Below are 17,070 nucleotides of genomic sequence, written 5' to 3' on the forward strand. Positions count from 1 at the left end.
TGGAATCGTTGCCATAATCTTGAGATCACACTTTGTGGCACACGGAAGGCCCGTGGTACGACCTGCTGTGTTTGACCAGCCTCCAGTCGCCTTAATATTCTATCCCTCATAACGTCTTCAATATGTGTTCTTTGAGCCATTTTCTACACACAGTCACCATTAGCACGTCTGAAAACGTCTGCATACTTAATCGCTGCACCGTACTATGACATGCACCAGCACACCTTTGCGCATGTGGACTTCTGCCAACGCCACCGTGCGTCGACCGCAGGTGAAATGCACCGCATGGTCTAACCCCGAGGTGATTTAAGCCAGCAAACCGCTCACCAGAGCGTTGTTTCACCATGTATCAGCATTATCGTTAATTTATGAGCATGAGTGTACATTAAATTGGTTATTTTATATCAACTGCTGCGGTTTGTTGATCTAGTTGTGTGCTGTAATGTTACATTTTGTGAAAGATGTTGAGAAACAGTTCGCACCGCACATATCAGAGCTGGCAATGATAACGAAATAATGCGGAGCAGCGGACACGAAGCTCTCAGACAGCCGGAGTGTAGGCGGGGCGGAGCAGCTGGGCGGGGCCGCGGCTGACACACTTGTGCCGACTCACACCGCCCGCTAATTGACTTAATGACTTGTAGAAAATACGTAATAGCCTCCCTCGCCCTAATACAGGAGATAATCAATAGCATATCCCTATGGGCCGACGGTGAGCGAAGAAAGGCTCGGCCAAGGGCTGAGGCGAACGTGTTGACGTGCCTTTCCAGTTAAACCATTAACAGGATAAAGGAGAGTTCCTGATCCGTTTAATAGGTTATGTATTTAACATTGATGTCTCATCGCTTCTCTATTTTCACTGCGTCTCCTTCGTTCCCAATGTTATCTGCCGACAGCTTAGATAAAAGAAATAAGGAGGAACACAAAAACTACGACCTTTTGTTCCAGCCGATACGTTATAAGCAGTGTTTACGCAAGAGAGAAAATACAAAGATTTCAATAAGGACTGATTGTTTTATTTCTGTGTTCTGAGGACTTCAGGAAATAATGAAACGGAAAACAAACTCCCAAAACCGGGAAGGGACCGTGCGATACAAAAGAAAGCTGATAGCTGTGTTTCTACATCTGAAAAACGATTTCTATTCAAATTTCGCACCCGTCACATAAGAATTGTCGTAGTAGCGCTACTGTGGGGATGCTTAACCAGGTGTAGAAGTATGAAACCGGAATTTGGTTGCAATAACTACACGTCTGTTGCCTGAAACTGTTAAACAATATTTCATTCAAAATAGTCTCCACTGCTATTTACAAATTAAAAAAAGAAATGATCTTATTTTGAAGCTAACCAGTCAGCTAGCAATTTTCGTACATTTTCATACGAAGTGAAGCATTGTTCAGCGAGAACATGTCCCAGTGATGCAAATAGATGATAATCGGACGGAGGAAAGTCTGGAGAATAAGCCGCAAGCCCTGGTATTTCCCAACTGAACGTCTCGATCGTTTACCTGTTTAACTGTGTATGATGGAGCGTTATCATGGGGCAACATGACTGTGTGTTGCCTTTTATATTCCAGTCGTTTTTCACGTAATTCTCGATTTAAATCGATCATTTGTTGTTGGTAACGATCAGTGTTAACTGTTTCACCAGGTCTTAGCAGCTCTTAATAGATGACACCCTTCTGATTCCACCAAACACTGAGCATTGTCTATTTTCCAAAACGATTTGACCTTGCAGTGGATGTCGATGGTTTGCGTGGATTCACCCACGATTTACGACGCTTGGGATTCTCAACATATATCCAGTTTTCATCAACTGTCACTGTTCGATGGAGAAACGACTTCCTTTTGTATCTGCCGAGCAGCATTTCACAACTGGTCTTTCGATTTGCTTGTTGTCTTTCATTCAGTTCATGCGGAACCCATTTTCCCAGGCCGAATGAAAGAGACCTTGACTCAATACACTTGGAACTCCACAGGGAAGTACCGCTTCGTGCAAAGACCATATTTCACCTAGTAATGAAACATTTTCCACATGATATGATACTTGGAAGAATTCCACGGGCATGCAACAGAAAACCGAGAACACAGCGACGCTGAAAATAAGTTTTGCGAAAAAAAATGCCGCTTAGAACGTTTTCGATTTTCACTTTTCAAATGTTGTGGGCTTTATTTCGAAGACCAGTTTGAAGCAACTCTCCACGCTGAACTATCCTGTGCGAGAAACATCAGTGATATCACAAGCTTGAACTATGCTTATGGTGCAGAGAGGTCTTAAATGACTGTATCCGTAGCAGATCGCTAGAAATTCAGTGTTTAAGTTTTCAGTAGTGAAGCATTATTAATACGTGCAAGCCACGAAGCGAATGATTAACTGTCCATTGAAACGGTAACCATTTTTGCACGTACAGTGCAATACATTAATTTCATTGCAGCATTGTGACAACGAATTCTTCACTTGTGCGGCCATAGTGTCCGCAGTTGGTTCATAATTTGTAAGGTACTTTTAATCGATCTTCGGTCCTAAAAGGCAATGCGTATTTGTCACGAAACACGTTTCGTTTATTTGACTTGAAATATAATTAGTATTCTCAAAAATGGCTCTGAGCACTATGGGACTTAACATCTGAGGTCATCAGTTCCCTAGACTTAGAATTACTTAAACCTAACTAACCTAAGAACATCACACACATCCATGCCCGAGGCAGTATTCGAACCTGCGACCGTAGCAGCAGCGCAATTCCGAACTGAAGCGCCTAGAGCCGCTCGGCCACAACTGCCGGCTTAATCAGTGTTGTGCAATGAAACAAACTTACAGTTCTGCTTGCCTTCTACATATTAAGAGGCTGTTACAAAATATGTGATTGTACTTACGGTATTTGTTGTCCGATTTTTGCGAACGCAGGGTAGCATCGTCTGCTTCCTCCTTTTTGAGGTAGCCCCGTGTTTGACACTGCTGTTTTTTACATAATCTCACATTACGTTGCAGCACTTCACATTTTGATAAAAAAAATACGACCAAATGTAGCACCACTACTATTTGTTCATATACTTCTGGCTAAACGTTTCTGTGTGTGTTTCGTATGAGTTGTGTTGCCAGCTTAACCGCTAGCTTTGGCTTTCATATGATCTGAATCTGTTGCCCTGTCGTTTATCAAATGCGTATTACGTAGTTTAATTATGTTATAATGCATTTGTTTAGGCCTAATATGTAAATCGAATGAAGGAATAATGATGAAGTTGAAAGTTTATATGGTGTGCACGGGAGGGGAGGGGGGGGGGGGAGGTTTAAAATGCGTGAAGGCAGTGAACAATTCATGGAAAATGGGAAGAGACGGTGACTCCACAATAAGATAGGAAATAAGTGGGGAGAGGGTAGAGGTGAAATAGGGGGAGAGAGAGAGAGAGAGAGAGAGAGAGAGAGAGAGAGAGAGAGAGAGAGGGAGGGAGGGAGGGGGGGAGGACGGGGAAGGAGGGCTGGGGTAGAAACAGTGGTAAGTTTTATTTTAGTTTCATTTTTATGTGATTTGTTTATTGACGTGTTATACTATCAGGTTTCCAACATTCATCCGGTCATTAATTAACTGTTTATTGTGTTAGTGGTTTGTGTATCTGGTAGTTTCTCTAAAAGAAAGGAAGTGTCTGGTTGTGCTGATTTTTATGATTCTCATAAATTTTTCGAGTCCAAACACAATAGAAAAGATATGAGCATCATAAAAATCAGCGATAAGAGTCACTTTCCATGAATTGCGTGATTTTGGCTAGTGACAGCGACAAGTTGATTGGCTGTGTAATCAGTGTAAGGAAAGTTATAAATTTTCTAGGGCAACATGTATAGTAGCAGTGATGGGACTTTCCTTAACCAGCCTGAAGGCTAATCTTACCCCGGGAGTTCTGGAATTTTTCCACAGATTACTCGAACTTGTTCCCATTGGTAGCAGCTGGCAGGACCACGCGACGCTGAGAGTGTTTGCGTTAGATAACGCGAGTGTGCTAAGTTCACTTACCTGCGCTGCTCTTGCTACGGATAACTTGCCTTTCACAACACCTCTAACGTTCTGGTATTGATACTTTTGTGTACCGTATACAATTGGACCACCTTTCTGAGAATGTTGTTATTCACTTTGACAGCTGGAGAAAACAACAGTCGGTTCCTCTGGCAAAGCACTGCATTGTAATCTAAACAACCAAGATGAAGCAACTGCAGGTTTTTCGTGTCTTACGCTCCGCAAAGATTTTGTGTGTTGATTTATGTATTCTGATTGGAAATCTTATGTTTTATCGTGCGTTGAATAACGCTTATTAGAAAAGCTATCACAGTTTCACGCCACTGGCAGGTCGGTAGTTATTGTGTTACGATTCTTTTACCTCTTAAAAGAATATTTTTCTGCATAGTGATTCGCAGCTTGCCAATGTTTCAAATTTATTACATTACTAAATGTTGTATAAATGTCGAAAGTATTTGCTTCCGCTATATGTGACGTTTTTGTGTTACGTACGTCTGCCATATATGGTATGTATTCTAGGTTTTTAACATTACAATAATTAACATATGATCATCTCCTGTCGTACTATACCACATTCAAACACAGAATCTTGGTCTTAGCACGTAAATGACCATCAGTACACTGGATCAGAAAACTCTTACACAGTTATAAAGTGAAGGCTACTCTCAACTTAAGGATTATTTTTGGTGGCTATTTAAGCACTCTCGCAGTGTTCAAATTATCTGGACGTACTACCAAAAGAGTAACTAAAGTAAGATAGATTTGTGCTTAATGTCCTGTAGACGTCGAGGTCATTAGAATGTCATCACAAGCTCGGATAGGGAAAGGACGAAGAAAGAAACCAGCCGCACCCTTTCAAAGGAACTACCCTAACATTAGCCTTACCCGTTTTAGGGAAATCACGGAGGACCTAAACCTGGGTGACCGGGCGGGGAAACGGACTGCTAACCTACCGAAGACGAGTCCCGTGTCTCACACTGCGCCGCTCAATCGCCAAGAATAGAAAAACCTGAACAAGGCTGTATCACAGCGACTGCCGATATCTTTTACATGCGTTGCTAATTTCTGAGATATGGGGTGGGTATTAGATAAGGTCAGACACAGAGAATCTAGATTAAAGAACTTTATCTATTTAGTTTCAACTAATATTTATTTCTTACACAGCTGACATCTCGTTGAGACTCCTGTTTCTGAGAACGCACCCATTCTAGATCTACACTCCGCAAGACACGTTATGGCGTGTAGCGGTGGATTGCCATTCTCATTTTCTCATTTCTCTGCTGCATTTGGGAATGATATGTGGGAAGAATGACTGTTGATAAAGTTCAGTATCAGCTCTAACATTATCTCTTGCACAAAGCAGAATGATGAAAACAGCAAAAAGACAGACGTTCCAAAGACAAATAATTCTGGAGATATATTTGAAGACAACGCGATTACAGTTCATCTATACATCTTAATTAGGTGCCACTTTTCTGTCTACGATTTAGAGAGTGCTTTATGCTATGCGTATTTCATGCAAGCATACTGTCAGTGCACTGAATCAGTTACACCGACCCACCCGAACGACAAGTAACGTTGAGGTTTGTAGTAGCCTTGGCGTGAATAATATCTTAAAAATAATCTCTAAGGCAGGATGTACAGCCGAAACTGATGAGACTAGAAGTGCTTCCGGGCAAGACAAAAAACCTTGTTCATTTTGCTATAAATATGTTATTTTATTGGTGGCCTTACCCTGAGTAAATGTCATTTTGTTATCTTAAGTCTGTTATTTTAACAACCGCCGTCAACTGTAAACAGCATTTACGTTGGTGAGCGTAAATGAATTATGTTGTACTGGGAGACTTCAAAAAGAAGTTAGACATTATTAATACAGGAAAAGTCACTTTTATTGTAAGATCCACTACAGTTAAAAATGACATAGAGATGTTGTTGTTGTGGTCTTCAGTCCTGAGACTGGTTTGATGCAGCTCTCCATGCTACTCTATCCTGTGCAAGATTCTTCATCTCCCAGTACCTACTGCAACCTACATCCTTCTGAATCTGCTTAGTGTACTCATCTCTCGGTCTCCCTCTACGATTTTTACCCTCCACGCTGCCCTCCAATGCTAAATTTGTGATCCCTTGATGCCTCAAAACATGTATACCAACCGATCCCTTCTTCTAGTCAAGTTGTGCCACAAACTTCTCTTCTCCCCAATCCTTCTCCTCTGACAGAATTACGATGTCATCGGCGAACCTCAAAGTTTTTATTTCTCCTCCATGGATTTTAATACCTACTCCGAATTTTTCTTTTGTTTCCTTCACTGCTTGCTCAATATAGAGATTGAATAACATCAAGGAGAGACTACAACCCTGTCTCACTCCATTCCCAACCACTGCTTCCCTTTCATGTCCCTCGACTCTTATAACTGCCATCTGGTTTCTGTACAAATTGTAAAAAGCCTTTCGCCCCCTGTATTTTACCTCTGCCACCTTCAGAATTTGATAGAGAGTATTCCAGTCAATATTGTCAAAAACTTTCTCTAAGTCTACAAATGCTAGATACGTAGGTTTTCCCTTCCTTAATCTAGCTTCTAAGATAAGTCGTAGGGTCAGTATTGCCTCACGTGTTCCAACATTTCTACGGAATCCAAAATGATCTTCCCCGAGGTCGGCTTCTATCAGTTTTTCCATTCGTCTGTAAAGAATTCGCGTTATTATTTTGCAGCTGTGACTTATTAAACTGATAGTTCGGTAATTTTCACATCTGTCTACACCTGCTTCCTTTGGGATTGGAATCATTATATTCTTCTTGAAGTATGAGGGTATTTCGCCTGTCTCATACGTCTTGCTCACCATATGGTAGAGTTTTGTCAGGACTGGCTCTCCCAATGCCGTCAGTAGTTCGAATGAAATGTTGTCTACTCCGGGGGCCTTGTTTGGACTCAGGTCTTTCATTGCTCTGTCAAACTCTTCACGCAGTATTGTATCTTCGATTTCATCTTCATCTACATCCTCTTCCATTTCCATAATATTGTTCTCAAGTACATCGCCCTTGTATAGACCCTCTATATACTCCTTCCACCTTTCTGCTTTCCCTTCTTTGCTTAGAACTGGATTTCCATCTGAGCTCTTGATGTTCATACAAGTGGTTCTCTTATCTCCAAAGGTCTCTTTAACTTTCCTGTAGGCAGTATCTATCTTACCTCTACAGAAATAAGCCTCTAAATCCTTACATTTGTTCTCTAGCCATCCCTGCTTAGCCATTTTGCACTTCCTGTCGATCTCATTTTTGAGACGTCTGTATTCCTTTTTGTCTGCTTAATTTACTGCATTTTTATATTTTCTCCTTTCATCAATTAAATTCAATATTTCTTCTGTTACCCAAGGATTTCTATTAGCCCTCGTCTTTTTACCTACTTGATCCTCTGCTGCCTTCACTACTTCATCCCTCAAAGCTACCCATTCTTCTTCTACTGTATTTCTTTCCCCCATTCCTGTCAATTGCTCCCTTTTGCTCTCCCTGAAACTATGTACAACCTCTGGTTCTTTCAGTTTATCCAGGTCCCATCTCCTTAAATTCCCACCTTTTTGCAGTTTCTTCAGTTTTAACCTACAGGTCATAACCAATAGATTGTGGTCAGAGTCCACATATGCCCTTGGAAATGTCTTACAATTTAAAACCTGGTTCCTAAATCTCTGTCTTACCATTATATAATCTATCTGAAACCTGTCAGTATCTCCAGGCTTCTTCCATGTATACAGCCTTCTTTTATGACATAGAGATACATCATACTATTTTTCAACGTAGTGAAGAATTCTCTTTTAACAGAAGTTAGGCTGAGCAACCAATCGTTCAATTCCTCCACAACAGAAATCATCTCCTCAGTCATGGAGTCACAAGTTTGAAATATCTTTATATTAATTTTCTGACACATTGTAGACGTTCTCACGATGCATGGCAAATACCACATCAAGTGGGCTCTCAATAGCCAATTATGATATTTACAGATAACATACAGATGAAAAGGAGCTGGTGTACTTGATATTACGGTAAGTTCCCAAAATCTACTAATGTTACTGCGAACATAAAAAGATAATTGAAATGTCAGTCACTGATCTATCACTTACAATTAGAACGAAATTTTCTTAAACTATTCAAACGTCTTTACTCAGAGCAGTTGTATAATTTTTGTATTTTTGTCAACTCTCTTCGATGGGAGAATGGCGCTTACATACTGGGACCTAGGGGTTATTCTAAAGACAACTGCTGTTAGTACAAAACACCAGATGTTGTATCCTCAGCCAGGAATATCTAAGCCGTGGTTTTAGAATGTGCAGTACTAACGCACGCAGATAGTAAATGTAGTGCAGCACTTCCTTTTTTGTCGAGGTGTCTACCTCCTGTAACACGGTGACTCACGACTTTATCAGATGAGATATAATTTCCAGTAAGCGTATATTATGGGGACATTTTTGCAGACATGGATACTTTATCTCAATCTTGTTGAAAACAATCGAACATTACTATAGAAGAACACAGTTATCCACGGCAGCGTTCTTGCTGCAGCTCAGTCGGTAGCAATACGGTCCGCGAAAGGCAAGAGTCATTGTTAGGCTCCTGGTCCGGCACGTTTAAGCTGTGTGGAAGTTCCTCAGCGATGTACGTTTCGTAACAAAACAAGAAATCCGCTCTGGAAACGACATCCAAAGTGCGGCTAAGTCTTTTCTACGCCATATCCTTCCTCTCAGTATTGTACGAGGAGTACAGGAGTGCTTGAGGTGAGGGTGTGACAAGGAAGAAAGGTAGGTGAAATGATCGAATACATGATTGGCTGAGAGACTCCGTCTGGGATTGTTTCATCACCTGGTGCTAGTCTTTCTATCAGATGCCACTTCGGCAACTTGTGTTCGATGAAGATGAGAAGAAAATGATTAGGACTACGCAAACACCCAATCTCGAAATAAAGAATATTTTCAATCCCACTGGGAATAGAACTCGGGATCCTAATATCTAGAGGCAGTGACGCTATCTACGCACGAATATTGTCGTAAGAACAGTATCGTATTCATACCAATACCGCAAAAAGGTATTGATAAGCTGGGTTTCAAAACTCATCTGTGATACATTTTTGATAAAAGGATAAGAATAGATACTCTTACCGGTTCCAGTCTCTCCATCTGTGTTTAAAAATCTATTAATAACGGAGGTAGATTTTCACAACTTGTAAATAGAATAATACAAGCAGTAATCAAGCAATGTTTTCATTTTCTTCACAGATTACAGTACGAAAATTTGCAACTCTAGACACGAAAAAGAAGAAAAACATGACTCTGAGCACTATGGGACTTAACTTATGAGGGCATCAGACCCCTAGGACTTAGAACTACATAAACCTAACTAACCTAAGGACATCACACACATCTATTCCCGAGGCAGGATTCGAACCGGCGACCGTAGCGGTCGCGCGGTTCCAGACAAGCTTCTAGAACCGCTCGGCCACTGCGACCGGCAATAAAGAACAGACCGTCATAAAAACAACTCAATAATACCCAAAAGAAAATAACTGAATTCTTACATAAATTTACCATCCCTTCTCCGCACAGTTACTCAAAACCAATATTTTATCTAGTAGTTTCGCTGTCGATCTGCTATGTGACGTTGACAATGTGCTGCCTGACTTTGAAAAGAAACTTTTCATAGTACACTGATGTCGCTGGCATTGTCAGCTCTATGAAGCTGGTGGAACAAAACTTTCATTCCTTCCCATTGCTCTAAAGGTTAGTCCACAGTATAGACACAGGAGCTGCACATGAAGGCTCATTAGATGCTTTTGATCAGCCAGAGCGGGTCCGAAAGAGGCGGTTGCTCCATATTTTTTCCTGTGCAGTTAAGTCTTATGAGGACTCGAAAAGTCGTACACTATTTCAAGACAAGAAGCACTATCTTGTTCGGTCCTGTTGGTGCCAGCAAGACTGCTTGCTCATAAACGTCTTGTTGTACTAGATGCCTTCAAAAATATTCAAAAGGTATGTTACACGCCATTATGGCTTGCCATATTACTTTTATTGTAACATAAACGTGAACGTGTGAACGTTCTCATCGTTGGAAAATGTATGACGCCCCCTCTCCCACCCCACAGATGTTGTTTCGGCTTGCCGAAAAAATGGGAATTGCATGGTGTAAGATCTTCTTTCCTTCCTTGTCCACATCACCCACGTCTGTGCGGCCTTGGTCAAATGAACGACACAATTTCACTGCGAATGGACGCGAAAATGAATTTCCTTCACAGACCGCAAGATTTCACGATGAATGTGTGTGCTCCTTAGACATTTGCCCAGAAGAGTCGTAGTGTCCGTTCACTTCAAATTTACAGTACAGTTATACCTGCCGATATATTTCAATCTCACAGTATGATGCGTCTGATATCTGTACTGCAGCAGAACTACGTCTGCAGGTGATATGAAAATGTACTCTCAGGTGACAATACTCCACTCTCGTCTCGCAGTGGTCTTAAGCATGGGACGATGTGTACAAGCCATTTTCTGAAGTTCTCACGTAGACATCGCCCCAGCACAAGCTCTGACTTCATAAAAAACTAAATTTTTTAGTCTCGCGTCGGCCGTTCAGTTTTTTATAACATTGGACCTGAATCATACGCCCAAAATTATGAATAAATATTAATTATGTGATATAACATTACAAGGATAATTTGGAACAATACCTGCTACAAAGGAGACTACTGGAATGATTTAAAGTATCAACAGGAATGTATCAAGTAAACAGTGTTGGTCTCAAGATGAACGTACTCGTTGCCAGGAAGTGTAAGCAGATTCAGGCTGCTAGATGGAGCGCTAGATGAAGCGCACTTGATATAGGAGGTAAAAGCCTTAAAGGCAAAAGACAAGTATCCAGTTAAAAGTTCTAGTCAGCATAGTGTTAATATGTTAACAGGTTTTATGCGCCTTCACTGCTTTTGCGTCTGAAACTATTCCATCAAGATTGCACGTCATGCACTACATCGACAGTTGTAGGTGACATGTTCGTTTGTGGTTAAGTTAGCAAATTAATTCTGTTCGACCTGGTTGCGAATATTTGCTAACGTTTGTAGTTTCGAGCGATAATGAGAGGCTGTAAACTTATTAACACAGATAGTGCGATACCCTTATTGTTGGTAAACAAGGTAATTTGTCAAGCCGGCACTAAAATTCAAATTTCTGCTGGTCGCGTGTGTTCTTCTTGTACAGTCAGATCAAACCTTAAGGACAGATTCAAACGGTAGGGCAAGACTCATCAATTAATTTCGAAAAATGTATTATAGGGCTATAACTTTGCTCCAATGTTTGTCAGTCATCTTACTGTTCGTTTAAATCAGCAATGCTATCCATTCTTCAAAATTTTATAGCCTTATTGTAATTACCTCCGACTCTGCATTGCGTCGTTGCGCATGACCTACATATTTTTACTCTGACTTGTATATTTTCCACATTTTTCTACCTAGACATGAAATTTATCCGTGGCTACAGGCAGGATCTACGGCTAATATTTCGTCTTGTTTTTAAAACATGACGTTTACAACACAATAAGTACTGGGCCACCACAAACTGGTCCTTCTCTTCTGTCTCATCATTCCGATTAGACCTGTTTGCTACTTAGACATCTTAGATGCTGCCTACCCGATAGGATTTTAAGACTAACAATGATAGTAATGATAAAACCTATTTCTGTTGGCCTGTCAAATGTCGAAAGGAAGAAAAGATTTGGCGGTGATTTATTTTTCTTCACTGCCAGTTTCAAATATGGCTGCGTTATTTTCATAATGGTAACGTGTACAATATTTTGGAGCAAAGCTCTCCCTGCATAGCAACTACCCATCCCCTGCCTTGTGCACTGATACAGTGTTTCTCGCAGGTGTCCGTCCACTTACATACATGTTAAGTGTTTTCGAATTTTGGGTGCAGACCTGAAGGCACTGCTGCATAATCAACTGTCAACTGTGTTTAGAGTGATGTCGTGACCGGGAAGCATGGACCGCTGATGAATGATGTCCCACTGTGTTCAGCGATGAATCGCGGTTGTGCACTGCCGCGGATGGCCATTGTCGGTGTGTACTGCGGTGATCTGGGGAAAGGTCCCATTCTTTCAGTGTTTTGGAGAGGCGCAGCGCTGTTACTCCTGGCGTCATCGTATGGGGAGCCATCGGGTATAACTTCAGGTCACGCTGACAGAGAACTCTGACGGCGCAAAGTTTTATCACAAACATCCTGCCTCTTCGTGTGTTACCTCTCTTGCGGCAGCATCTTGATGTTGCATCTCAGCAGGGCAGCGCTCTTCCGCACATGACACGTATCTCTATGAGCTGTCTGCTCGATGTTGCGTTAATCCCGTGGCCAGCAAGAAAGCCATATGGGTTCCCGATAGAACCATCTCGGACGTCAATCGCGCCCTAGTGACAGTATACTGGATATCGTGGACCAACTACAGCAGTTGCAGGCCAACTAGCCTTTGGAGAGGATACAACTAGACAGCCTTTTCGACCGAATCAGTCCTGCAGTCAGTCCATAGAATGTTCAACGTCATACCACAAGCATTCCTGTAAATGTGAGTCGATATTGTAATCACTGAACCTGTGAAATTTCGTAACGTGTCCTCTTCTTCTGGGTGCTTCACGTTCTTGTTAGGTAATGTAGCTTTGGAACTTTAGAAGCTGAGCAAAGTATCACATAACATGTCAGAAGGATGCTTTGTGTGGCTTGAAGCTGGATCTCAAAAGACCGGACAGAATGTCTCTGTGGATTTGGGGACACGCTCGCATGAGCCTAGCTGGTGACGAAGTGTCTGAATCTGCCAGTTTGGACGAGGGCAGACCAGATGCTCTGTAATGCTGGCAGTTTCTGGCGGTGGTCTCCGACCATGGAGACAGCTGTGCCTCGTTTCGCGAGGATCGAGTCCCAGTGCTGTCCGTGGCGCTCTGTTCTCCCTGTGGGCCCAATCGATTGCCCGCGACGCTATCTGGCGAACCATCGTAATTGGCGCCCGCAGTGGGGGCACCAGGCTGCGCCGAAACCCGTGCAACGCCGTCTGCTGCCCGAGGCCGGCGGAGATGACGTCTGCCTCTCGCTGCCTTTATTGTAACAAGATGCCGACAGAATTTCGTCTAAAGAAGGGCTGCAGGATGGTATACGTCTAACACTGGGCCATTGCTACCTGTAGTGTACGCCATTATCGTCTATTAGCAAAGCGTGTAATTAACACATGTTGAAAAGTGATTGCAATGATCAAATAAAATTCCAGAAATATACAACAATTTTATCACCCCGCACATTTAACAAGATAATGGACATGCCGTGTCTCCTAATGGGGAGCATGATTATCGGTCTGACGACTTTGTGCTTTGTTGAGCACGCACTCGCAATGGCAACAGTCAGTACTGCATACTCATTTCCTTGAAACATAATGCTGCCCTCTACTGTGTGTACAAGTGGATAACAGCGAAATACCAGGCAAGACCCAGTTTTATTTCAGAATGTTTAGCTGTATCTGTATCTATATGCGTAAATAAGAAGTGCGTGGCAGAAACCAACTTTTACTGTACTGTGTATTAAGATTTTTTCTGTTTCATACGGGATGTTATTTTGTGTCGTTAAATTCCTATGATATGAGCGGAATGCACAAAAACGTATCCGTACGCCCCTGTATTGTCGAATTCTACATCTACATCTACATGTACGTCTACATGAATACTATGCAAAGCCCAGTACGGTGAATGCCTCTCCTGTTTCTCTCGCAAACAGATCGAGGGGAAGACGAATGTCCGAAAGCCCCCATACGAGCCCTGTTTTCGCATATCTTATCTTCATGGTTCTTATGCGATATATCCGATGACGGCAGTAGACTCGTTCTGTAGTCGGCCTCAAATGCTGGTTCTCTAAATATGCGGAATAGTGCCTTGCACAGGGAACATCGTCTTCGCTCCAAGGATTCCCACTCAGTTCACGAACAAACTCCGTTAACAATTGCAACCTGATCGAAACCACAGGTAATAAACCTACCATCCCGTCTCTATGTGACCACTACATGACACAAGAGCTGGATCTGTCAGTATAAATGGAGGGGGATTATTCTGTTGTCGGTAGACATCCGTTAATAGCAGAATGGGACGTTCGGGAGATCTCAGTGACTTCGAATGTGCGCCGGTCGTTGGATATACCTGTGTAACAGATCCATCAGGGACATTTCAATTCTTTTAAACCTGCCCAAGTTGACTGTAGGTGATACGATATTGAAGTGGAAACACGGAGGAGTAACCACAGATAAACCGGTACCATAAGACCTCACGTATTGAAGGAGAGAGACCGTGGAGCTTCGCACAAGGAAGGTATAAAAAAATCACATGAAATGAGCGGAAGGAATCACACATGCATTTCAAAGTGCTGTCAGCAGCCCAGCTTACACTACAACTATGCATACGGAGTTAAGAAGGATAGGTAACAATCGGCTAGCAGCTCCTCATAAGCCACATGTCTCAGTAGTCAATCGAAAGTTTCAGTTGAGATGATGTAGACTGACAATACTGGACAATAGATGACTGGGAAGAGTGATCTGTGTTGATGAGTCACGCTATTCCTGGTGGCAACCCCACAGACGGGCATAGGTTTGATGAGTACCTGGAGAACGTTGCATGCCATAAAGTGCAGAGCCAACAGTAAATTACAGAGGAGGTTGTGTTAGAGGATGGGGTGATTTTCATGATTCTCTACTGGTCCCATTATTGCGCTTAAGAAGACGCTAAATATGGAAGAATATGAACACATTTTACAGTGTAGTGTACTGTATATAGCAGAGGAACAGTTCTGAGACGTCACATCCGGACACTTTTCCTCAACAAAACGCATAAAAATGGGGTCTTTAGGCCTTCTATCTATTTAATGGAGGTTAGTAAGGAAACATACAAGTATAACAATGGATCCTGTCATAAAGCAGCATCAGTGAAGCAAAGATTTGTGGCCAATAATATTCCTGAAATGAACTCGCCCACCCAGAGTCCCAATCTAATGCACTGGAAGTCCTTTATGATGGATGATTCAGAACGTCGACTTCGCTTCAGGCACCAGCATCCGACCTTCTCTGGTTTTAATTCTTAAGGAAGAATTAAGAATGGGCTGGTATTCCTCGAAACAAATTCAGAAACCTCACTGGAAAGCCTCTCCAGTAGAGTTCAGGCCGTCATAAAGCGAAGAGCGGACACACCACATATTAATGTCCGCTAACAGGATCCAGATACCTTTGATCAGATAGTTTAGATATGTATGGGGCTGGAGAATTCGTAGTGTTTGGTCAGCAAGACACATCTTCAAATTTTCTCCTCAAGTTCTCAAGGATGCGTCAAGTGTGTACCTGTACTCCAGTGGGGGGACAATGACGAGTCTTTTAACGGTGTTAATTGCGGATGGCGGTAGAGACTGATGAGTGGCAGCAGAGTGCTTACTCATCTCGCACACCAGCAAAGAGACCACAGTGCGCGCACACATCGTCCGACACCAGCTGTTCATTTGCCTTGATCCCATGACAGACTGTGATTACTAGTGATTAAAACTTTTCCAGACGTCAGTAGCAACATTACGTAAAGTCTAAATTGCATCTTGACTTTTTCCTGAAGTCTGAGGTTCATGTATATGCTTATAAACGTCATTCATTTCTCGCGTAAAGATATGATACCCCAAAAATACGACTTTAGACGATGGTACTAGGTCACATCAAGACACTTTTTCGCAACAAACTGCATAAAAAAAAAACAAAAAAAAACAAGACCATGGAAATTTCTTGAATTCGTTATATCTATCTAATAGACGTCTGTAAAGAAACTAACAAACGCTTTACAAGTCTACTTCTTCTAGACTATGACATGGGAAGTCCTTCTTTCTTAGGCCCATGCGTAGCGTGCAAAGTTTCGGTCTTAAATTTAGAGTGAAATTCACTTTCTTGTGATTGAAGCAACACGCGGGACCTAATAAGATAAAAGATAACACTCCCATAAGTTTCCTAAAACTGTCGAAATACATCTTCTTTAAAGGACTACATCGATGAAACAGTCATGTTTAACTGTTTTAATGATTTGTATGTGTAATCGTTTTATTATGTAACTGTACATGATTTACAAAACCACTTTTATCGTTGTGATATTTTCGTCATAGTGTTGCAATGCTTACAATACAGTACCCTAGCTAACGATATCTCTAGACTAAGTAAAGTACAATGATTTCTTCATTGTAAATCTTTCGCAGTAATATTATGTTACTGTTTGTAGACGCAGGTATTTCGGTAGGCGAAGAGATGAGTGGCTTACTTGCAATGAAGACAGTGAAACTGATAGAACAGCAAATGAAACACCAAGAGAATTATTCTTCAGCAAATAATGTTGGCACAGCAGTGTTGTCTCCAGTGTAACGTAAGAATTCTAATGAGATAAAGAACAAATAAAGTAAAGACACTAAAATTTAAATTGGTGTAAGGTGTAGAGTATATTTGTGGACAGATTAACTAGGAACTGTGAGGAAGTCGTCTTCAATACCATCAGGTATCCTTTCATAAAAAAACTCTGCCTACAGAAGTATATTTCGTATCTTCATTTTAATGCTTCTTTGTTGAACCTCGTCTGGTATGTGGCAGTCCTTGGCGTAAATGGTCCTGTCTCTAGATGACCACTACATGGCACAAGAGCTGGATCTGTCAGTATAAATGGAGGGGGATTATTCTGTTGTCGGTAGACATCCGTTAATAGCAGAATGGGGCGTTCGGGAGATCTCAGTGACTTCGAATGTGCGCCGGTCGTTGGATATATCTGTATAACAGATATATCTGTATAACAGATCCATCCTCGTCTGGTATGTGGCAGTCCTTGGCGTAAATGGTCCTGTCTCTAGATGACCACTACATGGCACAAGAGCTGGATCTGTCAGTATAAATGGAGGGGGATTATTCTGTTGTCGGTAGACATCCGTTAATAGCAGAATGGGGCGTTCGGGAGATCTCAGTGACTTCGAATGTGCGCCGGTCGTTGGATATATCTGTATAACAGATCCA

General features: G+C 41.9%; 1 protein-coding gene across 1 annotated transcript in view; it reads right to left on the reverse strand.

The window, feature by feature from the left end:
• LOC126353355 (facilitated trehalose transporter Tret1-like) overlaps positions 1-17,070 on the reverse strand; it is a 308,377-nt gene that overhangs the window by 247,595 nt on the left and 43,712 nt on the right. The gene's annotated exons all lie outside the window — the stretch shown is intronic.

The sequence above is a fragment of the Schistocerca gregaria genome, chromosome 1 (assembly GCF_023897955.1).
Source record: "Schistocerca gregaria isolate iqSchGreg1 chromosome 1, iqSchGreg1.2, whole genome shotgun sequence".
NCBI lineage: Eukaryota > Metazoa > Arthropoda > Insecta > Orthoptera > Acrididae > Schistocerca > Schistocerca gregaria.